We start from the raw sequence: 19,671 nt of genomic DNA, 5'->3' as shown, positions 1-19,671 counted from the left end.
TTCTTCTTCTTCTTCTTCTTCTTCTTCTTCTTCTTCTTCTTCTTCTTCTTCTTCTTCTTCTTCTTCTTCTTCTTTTTTTCTTCTTCTTCTTCTTCCGGGTTAAGTGACTTATCCAGGGTCACACAGATAGTAAGTGTCTGAGACCTCATTTCATCTCAGATCCCCATGACTCCAGGGCCAGTACTCTATCCACTGTACCATTTAGCTTCCTCTGTCATTCAAGTTATAATCACTTATATTGATCTTAGGAGTAGTAATATTGATATTAACTATGTACATGTTATATGTACACAGGTTCTCTACTATGTAAATTATTATTGTAATTAGTATGTAAATAATTTCTAGGTTATAAAATCTTTTTTTCTAAAATTGAGATTAGCGGGGCAGAGCCAAGATGGCGGAGAAGATACACGCCACTGTGTAAGCTCCTTTCTTCCCTCACAACCAACTAGATTTAATCAGCCTCAGAAATAGCGTTGGACTGATAGAATCCACAAGGACTGGAAGCACGACTAACCAGCTGAAGAGAATCTGGAGTTTCAGCAGGAAAGGTCAGCTCCCAGGGGAGGAAGAAGAGAGGCCAGCAGAGACGGTGGGGTGGTGGCACACTGTGCCGGTCGCGCTGGGGAGGGCTCTGGGATCGGAGAATCCACCGAGATAGAGGAATCTGGCACGGGCTGTTGGCTCTTCTCTGCTTATAAAACAGCAGTTCAGAGGAGAAATATAAGCCACTTTAAAATTTGAAACTAGATTGGATCTTCCTGGATCCCGGGGGTGACTCAGCAGATCTCGGCACTGGGGGTGTGGCCAACATAGGCAATCCAGGCTTTCGCCTCGGGGTAGTTAAGAGATTGAAGAGTGGGCGGGGCAGTAACTCATAGTGCCTGGCTCGGCTGGCTGGAGGCTGTGGAACGGAAGTCCCAGAGAAGCGGAACCTTTGAACTAGGGACCGCGGTTTCTGGCAGACACTTCCAGTTTGAGCGCAGGGGCTTTTCACGTCACATGCTGCAGACATCCACTCCCCACCAGGACACATAGGCTAGGCTTTGAGTCGCCTTTACTGTTCAGTCTCAACCTCAGGGAAGCCGCTAAAACACAGCACCCTCAAAGCACAGCAGTGCTGATCACCTCTGAGGCACTTCCAGGGAGGGGGTGGGGAACTCTCTCTTAGCTCAGGCGCAGGGGCCGCTGCATCCATCCTGTCTGGGAGGAATCTGGTAAATAAATAAATAAATAATAATTTCCTACCCCAGGGACAGACCCCAAAAGATTTTTTAAGTAGGAGCAAGAAGCCAAAAAAAACCATAGATTCCTTCTACACAGAGAAAGAGCGGGTATCCAACCCCGAGGAAGTTAACAGCAGAGAGTCAGCAGATAACAATCTAAAGGGGAACGATTTCTGCCCCCCATCACATAACTCTCTCCTTGAAGAGACTATTAAAAAGTTAAGAGAGTTTGAAGAAAAATGGGGAAAGGAAAGAGAAGCTATGATAGAGAATAACAACATCCTGAAATTGGAGTTGGAAAAAATAAAGAATTCACAGGAGATGCAGGGAAACAAAATTAGTGAATTAGAAAAGGTAAAAAAACTCACAGGAAAGTAGGATTTCTGAATTGGAGAAGATAAAAAAGTCTCAAGAAAATAGGATTTCTGAATTGGAGAAGATAAAAAAGTCCCAAGAAAATAGGATTTCTGAATTGGAAAAATAAAATAATTCTCAAAAAAAAAATTAGGGAAATAGAAAAAAATTCAATAGAGCAAAATAATTCATTTAAAAATGAAATTGGACATTTACAAAAAGAACTAAAAACTATGAAAGAAGAAAATAACTCCTTAAAAGTCAGGATGGAACAAATAGAAATGAATGATTCACAGAGAACCCAAGAATCAGTCAAACAAAACAAAAAAAAAAAAAAAAAATGAGAAGTTGGAGAACAACGTCAAATACTTACTGGGAAAATCTATAGACCTGGAAAATAGATCTAGGAGAGATAATCTGAGGGATCATTGGACCTTCCCAAGAAACTATGACCAAAAAAAAGAGCCTAGGATTCTATTTTACAGGAATATTATCAAAGAGAACTGTCCAGAGATAATAGAAAAAGAGGGGAAAGCAGATGTGGAAAGAATTCATTCGAACTCCTTCTGAATATAGACCCTAAAAAAAGAACACCACGAAATATTGTGGCTAAGCTGCAGACATTACCACACAAAGGAGAAAATACCTGCAAGCAGCTAGAAAAAAACAACTTAAATACCAAGGTGCCACAATATAGGGTCACCCAAGATCTGGCTGACCTCCACATTAAAAGATTAGAAGGGCCTGGAACCCTGATATTTCCGAAAGGCAAAAGGATCAGAGGATTGCAACCAAGAATAAACTACCCAGCTAAGTTTAGCATCTATTTTCCATGGAAAGAAGATGGTCTATTCAATGAAATAGAGGAATTCCATATGTTTCTAAGAAAAAAAACCAGACTTAAACAAAAAATTTGGAACTATGCCCAAAAAGTTGTCAAACTGTGCATACCCTTTGACCCAGCATTGCTGTTATTGGGATTATATCCCAAAGAAATACTAAAGAGTGGAAAGGGACCTGTATGTGCCAAAATGTTTGTGGCAGCTCTTTTTGTTGTAGCTAGAAACTGGAAGTTGAATGGATGTCCATCAATTGGAGAATGGTTGGGTAAATTGTGGTATATGAAGGTTATGGAATATTATTGCTCTGTAAGAAATGAGCAGCAGGAGGAATACAGAAAGGCCTGGAGAGACTTAAATCAACTGTTGCTGAGTGAAATGAGCAGAACCAGAAGATCACTATACACTTCAACAACAATACTGTATGAGGATGTATTCTGATGGAAGTGGAAATCTTCAACATAAAGAAGATCCAACTCACTTCCAGTTGATCAATGATGGACAGAAATAACTATACCCAGAGAAGGAACACTGGGAAGCGAATGTAAATTGTTAGCACTACTGTCTATGTACCCAGGTTACTTATACCTTCGGAAGCTAATAATTAATGTGCAACAAGAAAATGGTATTTACACACATATATTGTATCTAGGTTATATTGTAACACATGTAAAATGTGTGGGATTACCTGCCATCGGGGAGAGGCTGTGGAGGGAGGGAGGGGATAATTTGGAAAAATGAATAAAAAAATAAAATAAAATTGAGATTAGCTATTATGTCAACAGTAGAACCCATCCTACCTACCTGAAGCACTTAATGGAGGGAAATAATACTAGGCCTATTTTTACTACACTCCCAAATTGTCCCTAACACCAATGGGAAAAGATTACCCTATCTCAGTCAAATGCAATTGCTAAATGATGGATTCATTCCTCTTTTCCCTGAATGGCCCAAAGTATGTCTTGCCATTAATATATTTGAAAAAAAATAAGGAAAGTCAGCAGAAAAAGGTCTGGTGTTATCTTCTTTCATTAACTGTTGCATGTTAGTAGGGTGGCTCCACCATTGCCAGTCAATCTCAATTTTGGGAAACACCTCATAACCTTAGATGTTTGGTTCATTTTTTCCTGTCCTTACACTAATGGTACAAAGAAGGGGGAAAGGAACTATTCAGTGGAGAGAATGAGAACTTGAATAAAATATGGTAGCATGCGCTATTTGTTCTGGCTAAATTATTATATTTGATGTCTCTCCCATAGACATAATGGTTTGGCAAACTGTTTCACTCTTTTGGAGGAACGTAATATTTTAAATCCCTAAACTTTGACTTAGTTCACATATTATTATCAGTATTATTATTACTAATAATAATTGAATGCTATGATATTTTAAGGATAGTTGATTTCACTGGGCATCCTTTCCACCAATGTACATCTTAACTTCTTTTGCTAATTATTAATTCATAGAAGTTCTTTGCAGGTTGGTATGGCAATGCATCTGATAAATTTTTCTTAACTACATATGGTCCCTAGGCAATAGGCATCTGTCACTAAGTCCACACTCAACTGATTCCTCACTTGAATACTATCTGCCAGACTTTGTGGCTCTATTGGCATTGCCTTTGAGAGTCTAATTTCCCCTTCCTAACCATATCTACTATCAAAGTGGTCTCAGTGGAAATAATAATAATCTGTATAGATAATTTATAATTTCATAGTATTTTAAGGTTAATATAGGACCTTCTTTACAATAACTTTCTGAGATAGATGAGATCAGATATGTGAAGTTACCCACAGATGCCTATTAAATGAAGGATTAAGTTTTATTCATTAATTTACTTAATTCTTTTTAATGTTATGGGCACCTTTTGTATATGTTTTATGCCCTACTTTTTGTAAGCTTACCTTGTAAAAAACAAAAACAATGAAGCAAAATCAACATACATAGGGACAAAATATGCATACTGCCTTAGTGTCTTGCTCCCCTTTATACAGAAGTATTTTAGCATCATACCTTATGGATCACACTTAGTTATTTACAATTAATCAGAATTTATGTACTTTTAATGTTATTTTTATTTAGAGCAGTTATTATGCATACTATTCTCCTGGTTCTTATATTTTTTCCCATATTAATTCCTTATCTGTGATTTTTTACAACACCCAAATATTCTGTCACATTCATTATCAGTTCTTTTCAGCCAATTCCCAAATGATTCACCAACTTTGTTTCTAGTTTTACTACTATGAATACTATTCATAGGAAAATTTTGGTGTACATACAGGGTCTTTCAATTTTTTACCTTATGCTCAGTATATGAACAATGATAGGAACAATTTAGTGACTTTTTTATTTTAAACTTTTTCCCAGAATGTTTGGATCAATTCACAGCTCTATTAGCAGTGTAGTAGAGAGCCCAACTTATTGTAGATTCTCTAAAATTGAATATTTTTATCTTTGGTCACATTGCCAGTTTGCTAACTATATAATGTGAAAACCCCTAATTTTATCTGTATTTCTCTTTTTGGAGCTCTTTCATGTGTTTCTTTGACAATGCCCTGTTCAGGCGCCAAATTGCAAAGGTCCGGTCTAGCTCCTCTGAAGGGCTCAGAATAAGTCCTTGTCAGGATAAGCAAAAGTCCTTGCCTCACGTTGGGCACCAATATGTAATGTTCTGTTGTCTCCAGAAACTGCGGATCGCTCTCTGGGAGGAGATCTGCTGTCTCAACTGCCGCCAACTCTGACCTAGCGTAGAGACTTCCTTCCTTGCCTCCTTTATCCTCCCAGAGAATGGGCATGGGATAACGCAAGGGCTTGTGGGAGGATTACTTCTACCAATGAACTTGCTCCTTTTAAACATTAAGCTCCTCCCCAGAAGTTCAAAGGGGTAAAACTCCCTTTAAAGGCCAAACTAGAGAATTGTTAAGTACCGACTTAGCACTTAGTAAGAACCTAATATCTCATTATCTCATTAGCATTTAGTAAGACTCTAACATCATTCTATATGCAGAATAAACTGGAAATAACCAGAAAAAAAGAAGGCACTAATATTAAAGGATCTGGGAAAGATGAGATAAGATGGATTTTAGCAGAAACTTAAAGGAAGTCAGGAAAACAAATATGAGAAGGGAGATCATTCTAGGAATGGGGAAAGCTGGTGACTATATCTGGAGTCAAGAGATCAAGACTCTTGGATAATGCTTTATTTATGTAATTCACTCATAAACCAATGCATCTCTTGATCATATGTGAGAAAGCACAATAAATGCATTTTCTAATTATTCTAGATTTATAACATGAAGCAGAAAGATAATGTAGTAGATAGAGCACTGGAATGCTGGATTCCAGTCCAGTTTCAGAAATAATACTTACATATATTTGACTTAGGGAAGTCCCTTAACCTCTATCTGCCTCAGTATCTCATCTATAAAATGGATATAATAATACTACATACTTCTCCGCATTCTTGTAAGAATCAAATGAAATAATAATTGTCAAGTTCTTTGCCAATGTTAGAGCATTATATAAATGGTAGTTATTGCTATTAATATTATTATTTCTAAGCAATTTTATTACTAAACAATAAATATTACAGTTGTTTTTTTTTTTTTTTTTAATGTCAAGGTAGGCTTTTTGCATGCTGGTTTTTGGAACAAGAGGAACAAGAAAACACTCAAAATTATAGAGTTAATAGCAGAGAACAATAACAGTCAGAGAAAACACAAGAAGTGGGGGGGGAGCAGTGAATATAGAATATTTTAAAAGAAAATTAGCAGATGGACTGTATAAAAGGGCAAGTTGAACTCAAAGAGAAACAAACCTGCACATTTTTCAATCTGTTCTAAGTCCTGAATTTATATTTTTCTCTGTGTTCTGGTCAGTTATTTAATTCAGTTTGAAATTTACACAGGGAAGTGGAATAATAATAAATAATAACAATAATAAGAAGATAAATATCATTTATGTAGTGTTTTAAGGTTTGTAAAGAACATTTATAAATAATATATCTTTTTATCCTCATAACATGTAGGTACTATGTACAGATTCCCATTACAGATTCCCATGTACAGATAAGGAAACTGAGGCACATTGAGATTAAATTACTTTTCCAAGATCACATAGCTAACAAGTATGCAAGACCGGATTGAACATGTGTTCTTAAATACATTATATTTTCTTCAAGGTAAAAAAAATTAATTCAAGGTAAATTTTAGTTTGAGTAATAACAGCTTTGCCTGAAACTACTTTTTTTTCATGTTTCTAACATATTAAGACGGAGTACCTCTTTTAAAAAATGATTAGTAGTCATCAATGTTTAAATCCTCTATGAAAGACCCATGATGTTATTGGAGTTTTCAGTTTTAATGTCAGTGGAGCACAAGATTCAGATAGTACTAACATAACTTCAGTTAAAAGGACTTTAAATAAGAATCAATGGAAGTAAGATATTATTACATGTTTGTCTGTGTCCCCATATACAATTAAAACTAAAGTTCAGAGATACTAATTCACACATTAGCTGCATAGTGGTGGATTATTTAGCCATGGCCACTCTCAAATATCATCTAAGAAGTCTCAAAGGGTTTGTGAGGTATGCTAATGGGAGGAGAAAGGACATGAAGCATAGATCCTTGAAATAGAGAAGAAGAAAATACATTTTGTTGTAATTTCATGTCTGTAGCTTTAGGGAGATTAGATTTAAAAAAAAAAAAAAAAAAAAGCCTGAAGTTAAATTTCTTTGAGTTTTGTTTTAAACAAAGGTATAAGTAATCAAAGTAATTACCAATATTTAGCAATAAGATCTAAAGTTGCTTTATTCTAGAAGACATTGTGTTGCCCAGAAAATTATTTACATGGCAAAGCATTAAAAGATCCCAATTTTACTTTTTTTTTTTTTTTTCCCAGAAGCAGTCATAGGTTCTGAACAAGATCTAAGGAATTAAGATTAAGAGCTAAATCAATTCACCCAACAAACAGCTTAACAATTCTTAAGCACCTAGTGTGTGTCAGGTGTTCAGTTAGACACTACAAACATAAAATTAATCCTTACTTTAATCCCACTTATAACATATACATATCTAAGTAGATAGAGAATAAATTCAAAGGAGTGATAGAGGAAGCTAGCAATTGAAGGAAAAGCTTTGTGTAAAGATAAGATTTGAGCATTCTTAAAGGAAATGAGAGGCTTTGAAAGAGGAAGACCTAATTTCCAACCCTCCTTCTTTTATTTACCAGTATGGGACCTTAGAAAAATTATTTAATCTCTCTGGATTTTAATGCTTTCATCTCTAATGGGGATGGACTTGATGTCTTCTGAGCCCCCTTGTCATCTCTAATTTGTAATTTTATGGAATAAGGAGAAAGTGCATTCCACTTCTATTGTAAAAGAATAGAGAGGAGAGATAGGTGCACCTAGAACATTTTTACTCATTATCCCTTATCCTGGAATGTCCTCCCTTATCTCTGCCTCCAGGTCTCCCTAAAGTCCCTTTAAGTCTCAGCTGAAGTCTCATTTTTCTACAAGAAGAAGCCTTTCCCAGTTTTCCTTAATCCTAGTAGCTTCAACCTTTTAATTATCACTAATGTATCCTGTACATATTTTCTTTGTATGTTGGTTGTGTGCCTGTTATCTTCTCCATTAGACTGCAAACTGCTCAAAAGCAAGAACTGTTATTTACTTTCAGTCAGGCAGTTAGCATAGCACTTGGGACATAATAACACTTAATAAATGCTAGTTAACTTTATGTAAAAAAATTGAAAAAAAAACAAGTTTGACAAGATCATAAAGCATGGGAAAGGACGAAATGTATAACGAGGCTAGAAAAATAAAGCTTTAAATCCCAATAAGAGTTAATTTTTTTCCTAGGAAGTAAAGAGAGCCCTTGGATTTTATTTAATAAGATAGTGATATGGAGAGTTAATCAAAAAGCAGGAACTATGCTTAGCACTAGAGATACCAAAAAAGGTAAAAATGTCCCCTGTCCTCATGGAACTGACATTCTATTGGGGGACAATATGTAAATAGTCAAGTACATAAAAGATATCTACACAATCTCAGCAAATCTCAAAGTGAATCTTGGAAAAAGGAAAATCAAAAATTACTTTGGCAGCTACAAGGAGAATGTTTCAGAATGTGAAGACCCAAGATGGAAAAAATAATTGGATAGAAATAGAGCTAGAAATGACCTTAAAAATAATCTAATCCCTACTACTTTCTAAATTTCAAAAAGTTTTAATTCAAATAAATTTGATATGTTTATAGTGAATATCAATATAATTATCTTAATTTGTTTAAGAACCATTTATTAAAATTATTTGAGTTTATACAATATAACATTTCCCCACCAACCACCATGGCCTCCAAATAGCCCATAGAAAAACTATTTTATAACAAATATGTATAATCAAGAAAAATAAATCAATATATTCTCATGTTTGAGAATGTTTCTGAATCTCAAATCCATCACTAATTCACCTTGTTTCTACATGTTCTGATATATCCTACGTGAATCTAGTTCATTATCTCTGAATTGAAGGTATGATTTATTCTACTGCTTTTGAAGTGATGACTGGACAACACTTTGATCATAGGGAGCAGAAGAGCACTTTTAGAATTTATTCCCATAACATTATTGTCATATCAATCAAGTAAATTGTCCTCCTAGTTCAACAAAATAGATTCTTTATCAATTATTATGTCTCTCCATGTTTCTGTGAATCCATCATATTCTTTATTTCTTATGGCACAATAAAATTCCATTTTGTTCAAAGTGCTCTTTTTTAAGCCATTCCTTAATTATGAGAATTGGAAAGTTAGAATGGTGAAATGACTTATCCAATATTATGTAATTAATGAGATAGGAGAGTCGGAATTTAAACCTGAGTAAAGAGCCCTTACTCCAGCTATTTCATTGTGCCACTAATATCCATTTGAAAATAACCGTAAACTTTCTCATTTGGGAGAGAATCAGAAATTGGCTGTAGAGGAGAGGTTTCCAAATAAGTCTTTCATTTACAATGAAAACAAAAAGCCCTAGCAATCTCCCTCCCTGGGAACTCTTTAGATAAAAGATAAACATTAGCAATAACATAGGAAAAACATATGATAGTGGAAAAAGGAGTGTTGTAGAATCAGACAATAAGTCTTATTAGTCACATTTGAGGTATATAAATTGAACAAATGGTTTTACTTCTTTGAGGCCTCATTATTGCTTTCTCCTCTATAAAATGAGGGAGTAAAATACTATATAAATATCAGGATTTTTAAGGCTCTAGGATCCTATGGTAAATTATGAAAGCAAGATAAGTATATTGAATGGCATTTAAGTTTCCTTTTTACTTAATAGTATTTTTTCCAATTGCATATAAAGACAGTTTTTAATATTCATTTTGTAAGATTTTGAGTTTCAAATTTTTATCTCTCTTCCCTCCTTTCTCATCATCACTAGCAATCTGATATGTTACACATATACAATCCTTTTAAACATATTTCCATATTAGTCGTGTTCTGAAAGAACAATAAGAACAATAGGGAAAAGTCACAAAAGGGGGGGGGGGAGTTAAAACAGTATCGTTTAATCTTCATTCTATCTCTGGATGTGATAACATTTCCCATGACAAGTCTTTTGGAATTGTTTTGTATCATTGTATTGCTGAAAAGAGCTAAGTCATTATTATAGTTGATCAATCTTGCTATTACTTTGTAAAATTTAATTCTGGTTCTACAATTTAACTCAGAATCAGTTCATGTAAGTTTAATAATTACAACTTTATCAGCTATTTAAACTTGATTAGTATTTTATTATGATACAATTATCACATTGGTTCATTCAAAATCCTCTAAAGCTTTGAAGAAATTGGGATTTTCCCCCCAGTCATTTCAGTTGTATCCAACTCTCAATGACCCCTATTTGGAGTTTTCTGGGCAAACATATGAGAGTGATTTTCATTTCTTTCTCTGGCTTATTTTCAGATAAGTAAACTGAGGCAAGCAGGGTTAAATGACTTGCCTAGGGTCACACAGCTACTAAGTATCTGATGTCATATTTGAACTAAGATCTTCCTGACTTAGGCAGAGCATTCTATTCACTGAGCCATCTGAGTCGCCCTAGGATACATTTTAATATATTGCTTATTATTTTTAGAATTATTCTTAAAATACTACCATTTTATTATGTCTTGATAAATGTTTGTGTTTCATATATATTAAAATTATTTAAAATACCATTATATTCTACTAGTATTAGATTACTTGACAATCTAGTACATTTTCAGCTCCTATGAAGGGTCTTCATGGTCTAGCAGCAGTTTTACTTTTCTCTCACTTTCTCTGCATGGAAAATTTCCATACCAGCCAAACTAGTTTAATCTATATGCTCCAAGTGTACCTTTAACTTTTCTAACTCTACACTTTTGCTTATGCCATTTTTATTACCCATAATACCATTCAGGTCATTTTGTTCAATTAGATTTAAAAATCCTTGATAGGAATAATTATTTCTTATACTTCTTTATATCTTTACAAATGAGAGACCACAATGTATAGTATACCATCTTGTATATAGAATAAGATGAATAAATATTTGTTTGGTTTTTTTTAAACTGATCCACTGATGATGAGGCACAAATTGGTTCTTTAATATAGGTGTTTCACCATATTTATAAAAAGGAAATTCCCAAATAAAAATTTTGTCAAATTACAGAGAAAAATTCCAAATATTTGGCTGAATTTGACTTTTTATTTGAATAGTGTTAAATATTCTTGATCCCAGATTCCTTCTTTGTGGAGAAAATGAAGTTCAAATGATAATGCAGTTGTTATTCTAAAATTTAGTAAGCCATTAACTATATTTAAAATAACAAAAAAATGCCTAAAACATGAGTGGTATAATAGAAAACATAATATATTTGAGTGAGGAGATACTTCGTTTTAAATATTGTTTCTGATATCTCCAAACTGTTTACACTTAGTACAGTACTTATCACATAGTAGCTGCTTTAATAAATGCTATTTGACTAACTGATCAAAATATTTAAATATTCTTATTCTATTTCCTTATCTGTGAAATGGGAATAAAAACACTTTTTGCAGCCATTTTGTATAATTGTTGTGAGAGTAAAACAAAATAATACATGTAAAACAAGTTGTAAATTTGAGTATGCCATGTAAAATGTCAGTTAAGTTGATTTGACTAGATTTGATTAGTCTTATTTATTTGACTAGACTAATTCATGAATCCTCTCTCATTATAAGAACTTATGAATAAAATATTGTGTAATTTTTCAGAAATAGTCATGTTTATGTGAAATAGATTTAAAATTTTTAAGTTGCACTGTCTATTCTTTCTTATGTAAATGAGGCATCATGAAAAGTTGTGCGAGAGGTCAAATATAGGACTTCCATTCTTAAGTAGCCTACATTCTAAAGGATACAAATTGTTCATTTGTATCTTTTAGATACAAAGCAGCCAAGGTGATAAAATGTAAAATATTTACTGATTCACCAAATATTTATTGAGCATTTCTTTTTGTGCTTTTTACTATACTAGAGTATGTGATTTTTTTTCCCCAAAAACTGAAGTAGAATTGCATATCTATGGGAATCTGTAAGATCACTAAAACAGGACAGACAATTACTAGCAGGATAAATTTTATGTCATATTTGAAGTGAGCATTGGCATGATAAACATGCCTTTCTGTGACATGTATATCTAAAAGAAATAAAAAGTTAATTCATATAACCCAAGTTATTAAAGTTTTTAATATAGAATATTCTTATTGTATCTTCCTTCCTATTTCTGATAATTTGTTGCTAATTTTAGTCGACCTAAAATCAACCCATATATCCCACTGGATAGTTGTATCTACTCCATCGCCACAGTAAATTCAAAATACCCCATCACACTATATGCTTAACCCAACACAAATATGCATTTGTGTGTAAAACTTAAGAGAGAGTGATTTATTGAAGTAGTAGATGAAACTGGTCTGCAAAGCCTTTCTAAAGAAGACAAAACATTTTTAAAAGCAAAAGATGGGTATGAGTCAACAAGAGAACTGTAAGGAGGTCTTCTAGAACAGAATAATACTATAGCTGAGATGACAAATAGTTTCTAATTTTAGAGCAGAGATCATAAGCTCAAGTATGAGAGGGGTAGAAGGTTAGAAAGATAAGAAGTGAAGGAGAAGGACAGAATTTTGTACTAGTGAAGTCTAAGAGAAAGATTAGTTTTCTGTGAAAAAGAATTAGAAAATTTTAAAAGACTCTAATAAAACAAATTATATAACAAAATTATGCTTAGAGAGGATATATTTTGTTGAAATTCATAGATTGAATCGCAGGAAATCTAGAGGAAGGAAAGCCAATTACAAGGCTATTTCTGTAGACTGCACATATAGAAAGAGTAGAAACAGTTTATAGAAAAAACATAGCTGAAAAATTGGCAGGATTTGGATAATCACTGAATATGATTGATGGAAAGAGAAGTATCCAAGATGACGCCAAGGTTATATCCTCAGGATGCCAACCAGACAGTGGTTATTGCCAGTTATGATAATAGGAAAATAAGAAAGGAAAAAGAGTTGGTAGAGAATATAATGTCTTATTTTAGAATCTAAGAGAAGACATTGTAATTGGAGCAAAAAGAGGCCTAAATTAGAGACAAAAAACTAGTCATCATCTGTATAGCTAGGATTAAAATTTCAAGAATTAATTAACTACATTGAGAAATTATGTGAAAAGAGAAAAGTTATCTTTATTTAACATTTATTAAACATTTCCAGATAAACAAAGAAATAGAGCTAAGAATATTTTAAAAGAGTACTAGATTATATTTAGTCATAAAATGAAGGACTATCAGAGTTTGAACAGACCTTGGAAGTCATCTGCTCCAATCTCATACTCATTTTAGAAATTATTTCAGAACACAGGGTGCATGCTAGTTTATAAGGCTGTCTTGTCTATTTGTATACAGCTCCAATTATTAGAAAGTTTGACGGTTTTTTGATAGACCAAATTCTGCCTCTCTAATTCTTTTTGGGATTCATGTAGAATAAATCTACCTTCAATATATTTCACACAGCAGCCTTTCAAGAATGTGAATGCAGCTTCAGTATCTCACTTCAGACATTCTTTATTCTCCAATAAGCATTTCTAGTTGTTTTGGTGACATTTTCCTTTACCATTCTATTGTCTTCTGAACGTAATCATCTGTCATTATTCTTCTTCAAATGTGAGTATATGTAAGCAAAGAATTTAAATATATGACCATTGCAGATCACAGTGGTATCTATCTTGCAATAAATTCTCCTTCCACCTTTCTTATTACATGCTCTAAGACTGCAGATTATTTATTTTTTGAGGGTTAACCAAATTCCATTTCTGGATTACATAAAATTCATAATTAACTAAACTCTCTAAGCCATTTTAATTGAATAATTATCCTTATAAGAGCTATCAATCATTTATGTAAAGGGATAGTAATTTAAAAAAAAACTTTAATTCAGGACTTTGAATACTATTAAATTTTTTAATGTTGCTTTTGATCTATTTTTCCAATTTTAAAGCATTATTTTGAATTTTAATTCTCTCATTTGATCTTCAAGTCAAAAGGATTCTCAAAAGATATGTAAGTGAATCATTATTCAAATCTTGAATTCTGTCAGCATCACCAAGATATAATCATTCAAGTACTTGAATACCTCCAATGAGGGATAACTCACAATCTTCCAAATAAAATTAAAAACTTATAATATTTGGAACTCCCCGCTATTATCATATGAAAGCTGATTCCTTGTAGTTTTTATCCACTTGGTATTAACTCTGCCCTCTGGGAGCCAATCAAAATACACCTAATCTCTCTTTCTCATGGCAAGTGTTGAAAATTAGATTTCATTTATTTCTTTCACATCAAACCTTCTCCTATCCAAGCTAAATAATTCCCAGTTCATAAAAAGTCCTCTCACAATCCAAATGATGTTTTCATGCACAAAGTCTAGCTTATCAATGTTCCCTTTAATATATGTTGCCTGAAAATAGAATAATCCAAATCTGATCTAAGATAAAATAGTAAGACTGTCACATCCCAAAGCTATGGATGTAATATTTCTAATAATGTAGCATGAATCATCCTTCCTAAAACCTAAAGACTCTGCTTTTGTCACAGCCTGCACTCATCTCACGCTCTCTGCTTTCCTCGGCAAGATTGACTTTTCTCTCTTCAAATCTTGACCCAGTAGTTTTTTTTAAATTAAATTTATACTATACACTACTACTGAATTCATTTTCCAAATAGTTGTTCATTTCTAAATCCTAACTTTTGTTACAGAATCTACCCTCCTCACTCATTCTTGTATTGTGCTGAACAATGCTAGGAAAAAAACCACATAAGCTGAGTTCACTAAACATTATTTGTGCTATATCATATCAATAAGGCTATCACCACAACATACAAATATTTAATCTTCTGATTTATTATCAAAGTCATTATAGTGTCTGTCCTAAACTTTTTCTTCTCTACTCAAACCACTTATGTTGACTTTTTCCTCCCTTCTTCTCAAAGGAGCAACACTTCATACTTTACTGAAAAATGAAAGTCATCTGTTGCAAGTTCCTTTTCATCTTCATTTTAGGGTCTAATGTTCTCAACATCATCCTCCGTTCTCTTCCAATGTTCTGCTCCCAAAGAAAGAGGTACTTTTCTTTTTGCAATAGCCAATCTTTCTACCTTTGTACTTGCCTCCATCCCTAGAATTTTACAAGGTTGACAGTGTTGTATGTGTACTAATAATAAGTCACATTTTCATAGTACTTTAGAATTTACTGGACTTTTAAAATTGTTATATTGTGATATGCTTGTGATTTAATGAAAGACCAATAAGGCAAAACTAAAGTATTAGTATAAAGGGTTTTTAAATGAAAATGTATCATGAGAGGCATATGAATGAATGAAGCCTTGTTAAGTACTTACTATCTGAAAAACACTGTGCTAAGTAAGCATTTGGGATACACACACACACACACACACACACACACACACACACACACACACACAAAGAATGCCTACTTTCAAGAAGCTTACATTATAATAAAGAAGACAACAAATATGGCAGGTTTCAGCTTCTGGTCATATGAAAAGGTCCTTGAGCTGTAGCTGTAAAGTAGATGGCAATGGCTCTTCTTTAATATCTTGTCCACTAATGAAATCATTTCAGTTTTTTGAAGTGGAACCTTGGTAACCTATGATACCAATAGATATTATGTGGAAGAAAAAAACATCATTGCTAATAATATTTTCTAACAATTACTGTGAGATATTATACATCTCATAAAAATACTTATGGGTTATAATTTTTCAACAAAAAAATAAATTCAGTTCCTTCTATTTAACTCCTAAATTCCCAACTCTGCTTTAATTTAAAGAACAATCTATACATCCAAACCACTTGAATTAGTATTTTGTCAGTTGTATTAGTAAATTTCAAGATTCTTTATATTTTGTGTCTAAATTATTTTGTGAAGTCATACACTAAAATATTCCTATGAAAAAATACTACTTCTTTTGTCATATTTTAGTCACTATGTGGAAATCATGTTTTTCAGATCCTTGTTTACATGAACATGTGTTATTTCCCTCCTTCTCTGCAGTCTGGCATAGTGCAGATGCCACTAAATAGCAATGAGGTGCTTCCTAGTAGGGGTGATCACTTTCCAGCATAGTTGATGTTTTCTCTTGGCTTATTCTAGGCTTGGTCCAGGTTGTTTCCATGGGGATTGGTAGTTTGCTGATAACTGGCACCACAGAAAAGGTGGCTCCGAGCCCAAAGGAATGCTTCCTATAACAGAAAGGGGGAGGAGGGAAAAACCAATAATAGAAGTTATGTGCTTTTATCTGATGGGCAGATGCTCTTCTACATCTTGACCTTATAATTATAAAAATCCAGAATGTCTCATGGCACAAGTATAGTAGAAATTTTCTTTTGATTCTGACTGCTTTCATATATACTGCATTAGTTGTAGAAATATTTATAGAACTAAGAAAAATATTTCAACTCCCATTTTCTACTATTCTCTCCTTTGTCAAGTACTTGTCACATATTGTAATGATATTTTTAATGACCTTATATTGATTCCTTTAAAATAAATTGTCTCTAGTTTCCATTTGTTTTTCACTTTCGCAAAAATTATTACAAAGAAAATAAAAGAACATTCTGACCTTTTTTCCTTTTACAAATGATATAGTTCACTTGGCATTTTTTGAGATGTTTTATATTCTCTCTTATTAAAACATTATATCATATCAGTGTTTTCCATGATGAAAAATAAATTGAAAATTCTGATTTATGATATTCCTGGGCTGAGTGAGGTTGATACATGGGTCATAAAAAATAAAATCTTACACTAACTTAACTGTGTTTTCTTTTTTAGATGATAAGATGCTACTAAGACCACATCTATGCTAGAAAGATAACAATAATGCTATTTCAAGTGCAGGAGAATCCCATTTCACACTGCTATTTGTTGACAAAAATAGTACTGCAGCTTAAGCTTTTAATGTAAGAGATAGAGTGCTCATGACAGGGTACTAGGAACATGATTTGGCTTTAATGTAACTGAAGTCATGTTATAGGGAGATATTTTATGACAAAAACTTTCATAGTAGCTCAGATACAAATTAAATGTACTCTTTTTTCTATCAAAAATTGTGTATTTCTTTCATATATTCCAGTGATTTTTATTTCCTTAGAAGTACTCATGAAAAACTCACTTTGGAATGCAAGGCCAATATAAGCTAGTTGAGCCACTTTGACTTTATTTATATTCTTTCATTCCTACTTCTATTTTTTTATGCACTCATATTCCTCTGGACAATAGAGTCAAATGAACAATTTTGTTGGCCAAAAAGTGAGTGATTCACCACTAAAGAGTCCAAAAACATGAAATTTGACATTAATTTTTAATGTAATATACTTCTTGTTCTGTTAAGATTTAGGATTCCATTTTTCAGAACAGACTGGGTTCCTATGAAGGTACCAGCTATTAACATTGTATTGATATAATTGAGTGGATATATCCCTATAATCCACATGAAAGCAAATCTGTTCCACTGCCAATATGGGCTAATATTATCTCTTGTGCCATTATTATTTATATTTAAATGATCCACAAGATGTTAATTTTCCTTCTAAATGTAAGAGGAATCTATTAATTGTATTGAGAAAATGGAAACCGCTACAGATAGACTGAATGAGGAATTGAGGATGACACTTAAGATTTCAAGTCTGAAGGACTTAGTGCCCTATATAATAATAGAGAATTAAGAAGAAAGAGTTTAAAGGGAAAGGTAATGAATTCAGTTTTATACAACTTGAGATAAAGATATGCATGAGAAAACCAGTTTGAGATGTCCAGTAGATAGTAAAAAATGTAAGAATGGAGGTCAACAGAGAGGTTAGGGTTAAGGCTGGACAGATTAAAAATGAGACTCATCCATGTAGAGATGACAAGTAAGTGGAAGCTGATGAGAGAAAAGAGCTCAGAACAGAACTTGGGGGAGGGGAGATTACACAAAGTTAATAAACATGACTTGAACAAAGATCCAGCAACAAAGACTAAAAATGTATTCAAGTAGGAAACGAATGAGGAGAGAGGACAGTTACAAAAATGTAGAGAAAAGTACATATGAGGAAGAGGATGACTCCTTATTTCTGACTGCTTTTGAATTACTTTTGGATTTTTCTTACTTCTCCATGCTTCAGGAAGTTTATTATTTTTAAATTTTCATCATCCTACAAGATCCTACCAAGAGTCTTAATATTCATCTTCATCATCTCTCCTTGCTTCTCTGACTGGAAAGTTGAGGAGACATACATTCTAAAACCTCCATTTCAGGAGGAAGCACAATTCAGACATCTCTTATTTCTCTTAATTACACTACTTTGGGATTTCTTCCTCATGACTGCACATCAGATATTTCCTCTCCCTTATTATGTGTATTCCTTCATTAGATTGTAAGTATCTTGATGGCAACCTTTCTTTTTTCGTTTTTGTGTTCCCAATGCTTAATATAGTACCTGTCCCATGGTAGATGCTTAATAAATGTTTATTTACTATGTTTATTGAGATTGGTTGACAGTGTCAAAGGCTGCACAGAGATGCTTTCTTCACAACAACTCTATAATTTAATTATAAAAATATTATTATAGATTAAAATACTGAGATAGTAGCTACTAGACAATTTGTCCATAAACACAGACCTCTGAAGTGGCAGAAATGGAGATCAAACAGTTTTACTGATTACAAATCCAAATATGCTGTTGAATAAAGTGGATAGGTTTGCAGCTAGATCTACTGCATTCCCTCTTTGGTGCATGATTTCATAATAAATACTTTTTTAATGTGCTTTATGAGTCTCTGGAATATCTTTAAGTTAGGAAATGACTTGAAATCAATCTGAAAAATACATACTAAAAACATAAAATAATTGTTTTAAGAATTATTGTTTTCAAGAGTATTCTACAAGAAATAAGTAGTTCTTTTACACCATTTTTCTGTTATATTCAACAACCTACACAAAGGAAAGGGGAAGAATCAATCATGCTGTAAGGCTCAGTTGTTGGTTACATAAAACAGTATGGAATAATTGACTCAATGTAGTCTGCTCATGCTGCTGATCCTGATGTTCCTGCTTTGATGCCAAAAAATGTTCTGCCTGTATGACCTCTGCTCCCAGTATCACTGAACTGTTGGGTAATGAATTAAAAGAGCAAATTCAGTTATTCTAGAAAAATTTTACTTCAGAGGAAAAAAATAATAATTATGGCAGAAGGTTACCTATTTCCAGATAGCACCTTAACCTTAAAAAAAAGAAATAGCCTTTTATTGAGTAATGTCCAAATTAAAGATTTGGTAGTTAGGGATTAAATTCTGTATCCAAAAATTATACTCTCAATGACCTGAAAAATGAATTCAGTTCCTCTTTTGGTAAAGGACATAGATCTGACAAGCTTCAAATGTATTATTTAAGTGATAAGACCTAGGTTTCAGGCCATGTTCTGCCCCTCTTTGGGTAATCTTGGGCAGATCATTTAACCTCTTTATATCTTTATTTTTTTCATCTGTCAAATGATGGTAATAATACCTACCCTAAAAGGAAAATTGTTGTGAATATTAGAGGAGATGATGTTCAAAGTGCTTAAAAACATTTAAAAGCACAATATGTTCAATGTATATATTTATGTGTATATGTGTGTAT

General features: G+C 33.1%; 1 protein-coding gene across 5 annotated transcripts in view; it reads left to right on the top strand.

Moving 5' to 3' along the window:
• The window catches only part of SGCG (sarcoglycan gamma), a 307,721-nt gene that overhangs the window by 110,396 nt on the left and 177,654 nt on the right, over nt 1-19,671 (top strand). The gene's annotated exons all lie outside the window — the stretch shown is intronic.

Source organism: Sminthopsis crassicaudata, chromosome 3, assembly GCF_048593235.1.
Source record: "Sminthopsis crassicaudata isolate SCR6 chromosome 3, ASM4859323v1, whole genome shotgun sequence".
NCBI lineage: Eukaryota > Metazoa > Chordata > Mammalia > Dasyuromorphia > Dasyuridae > Sminthopsis > Sminthopsis crassicaudata.
Note: the sequence above shows the minus strand (reverse complement) of the source record. Positions and strands in the feature narration are given on the sequence as shown.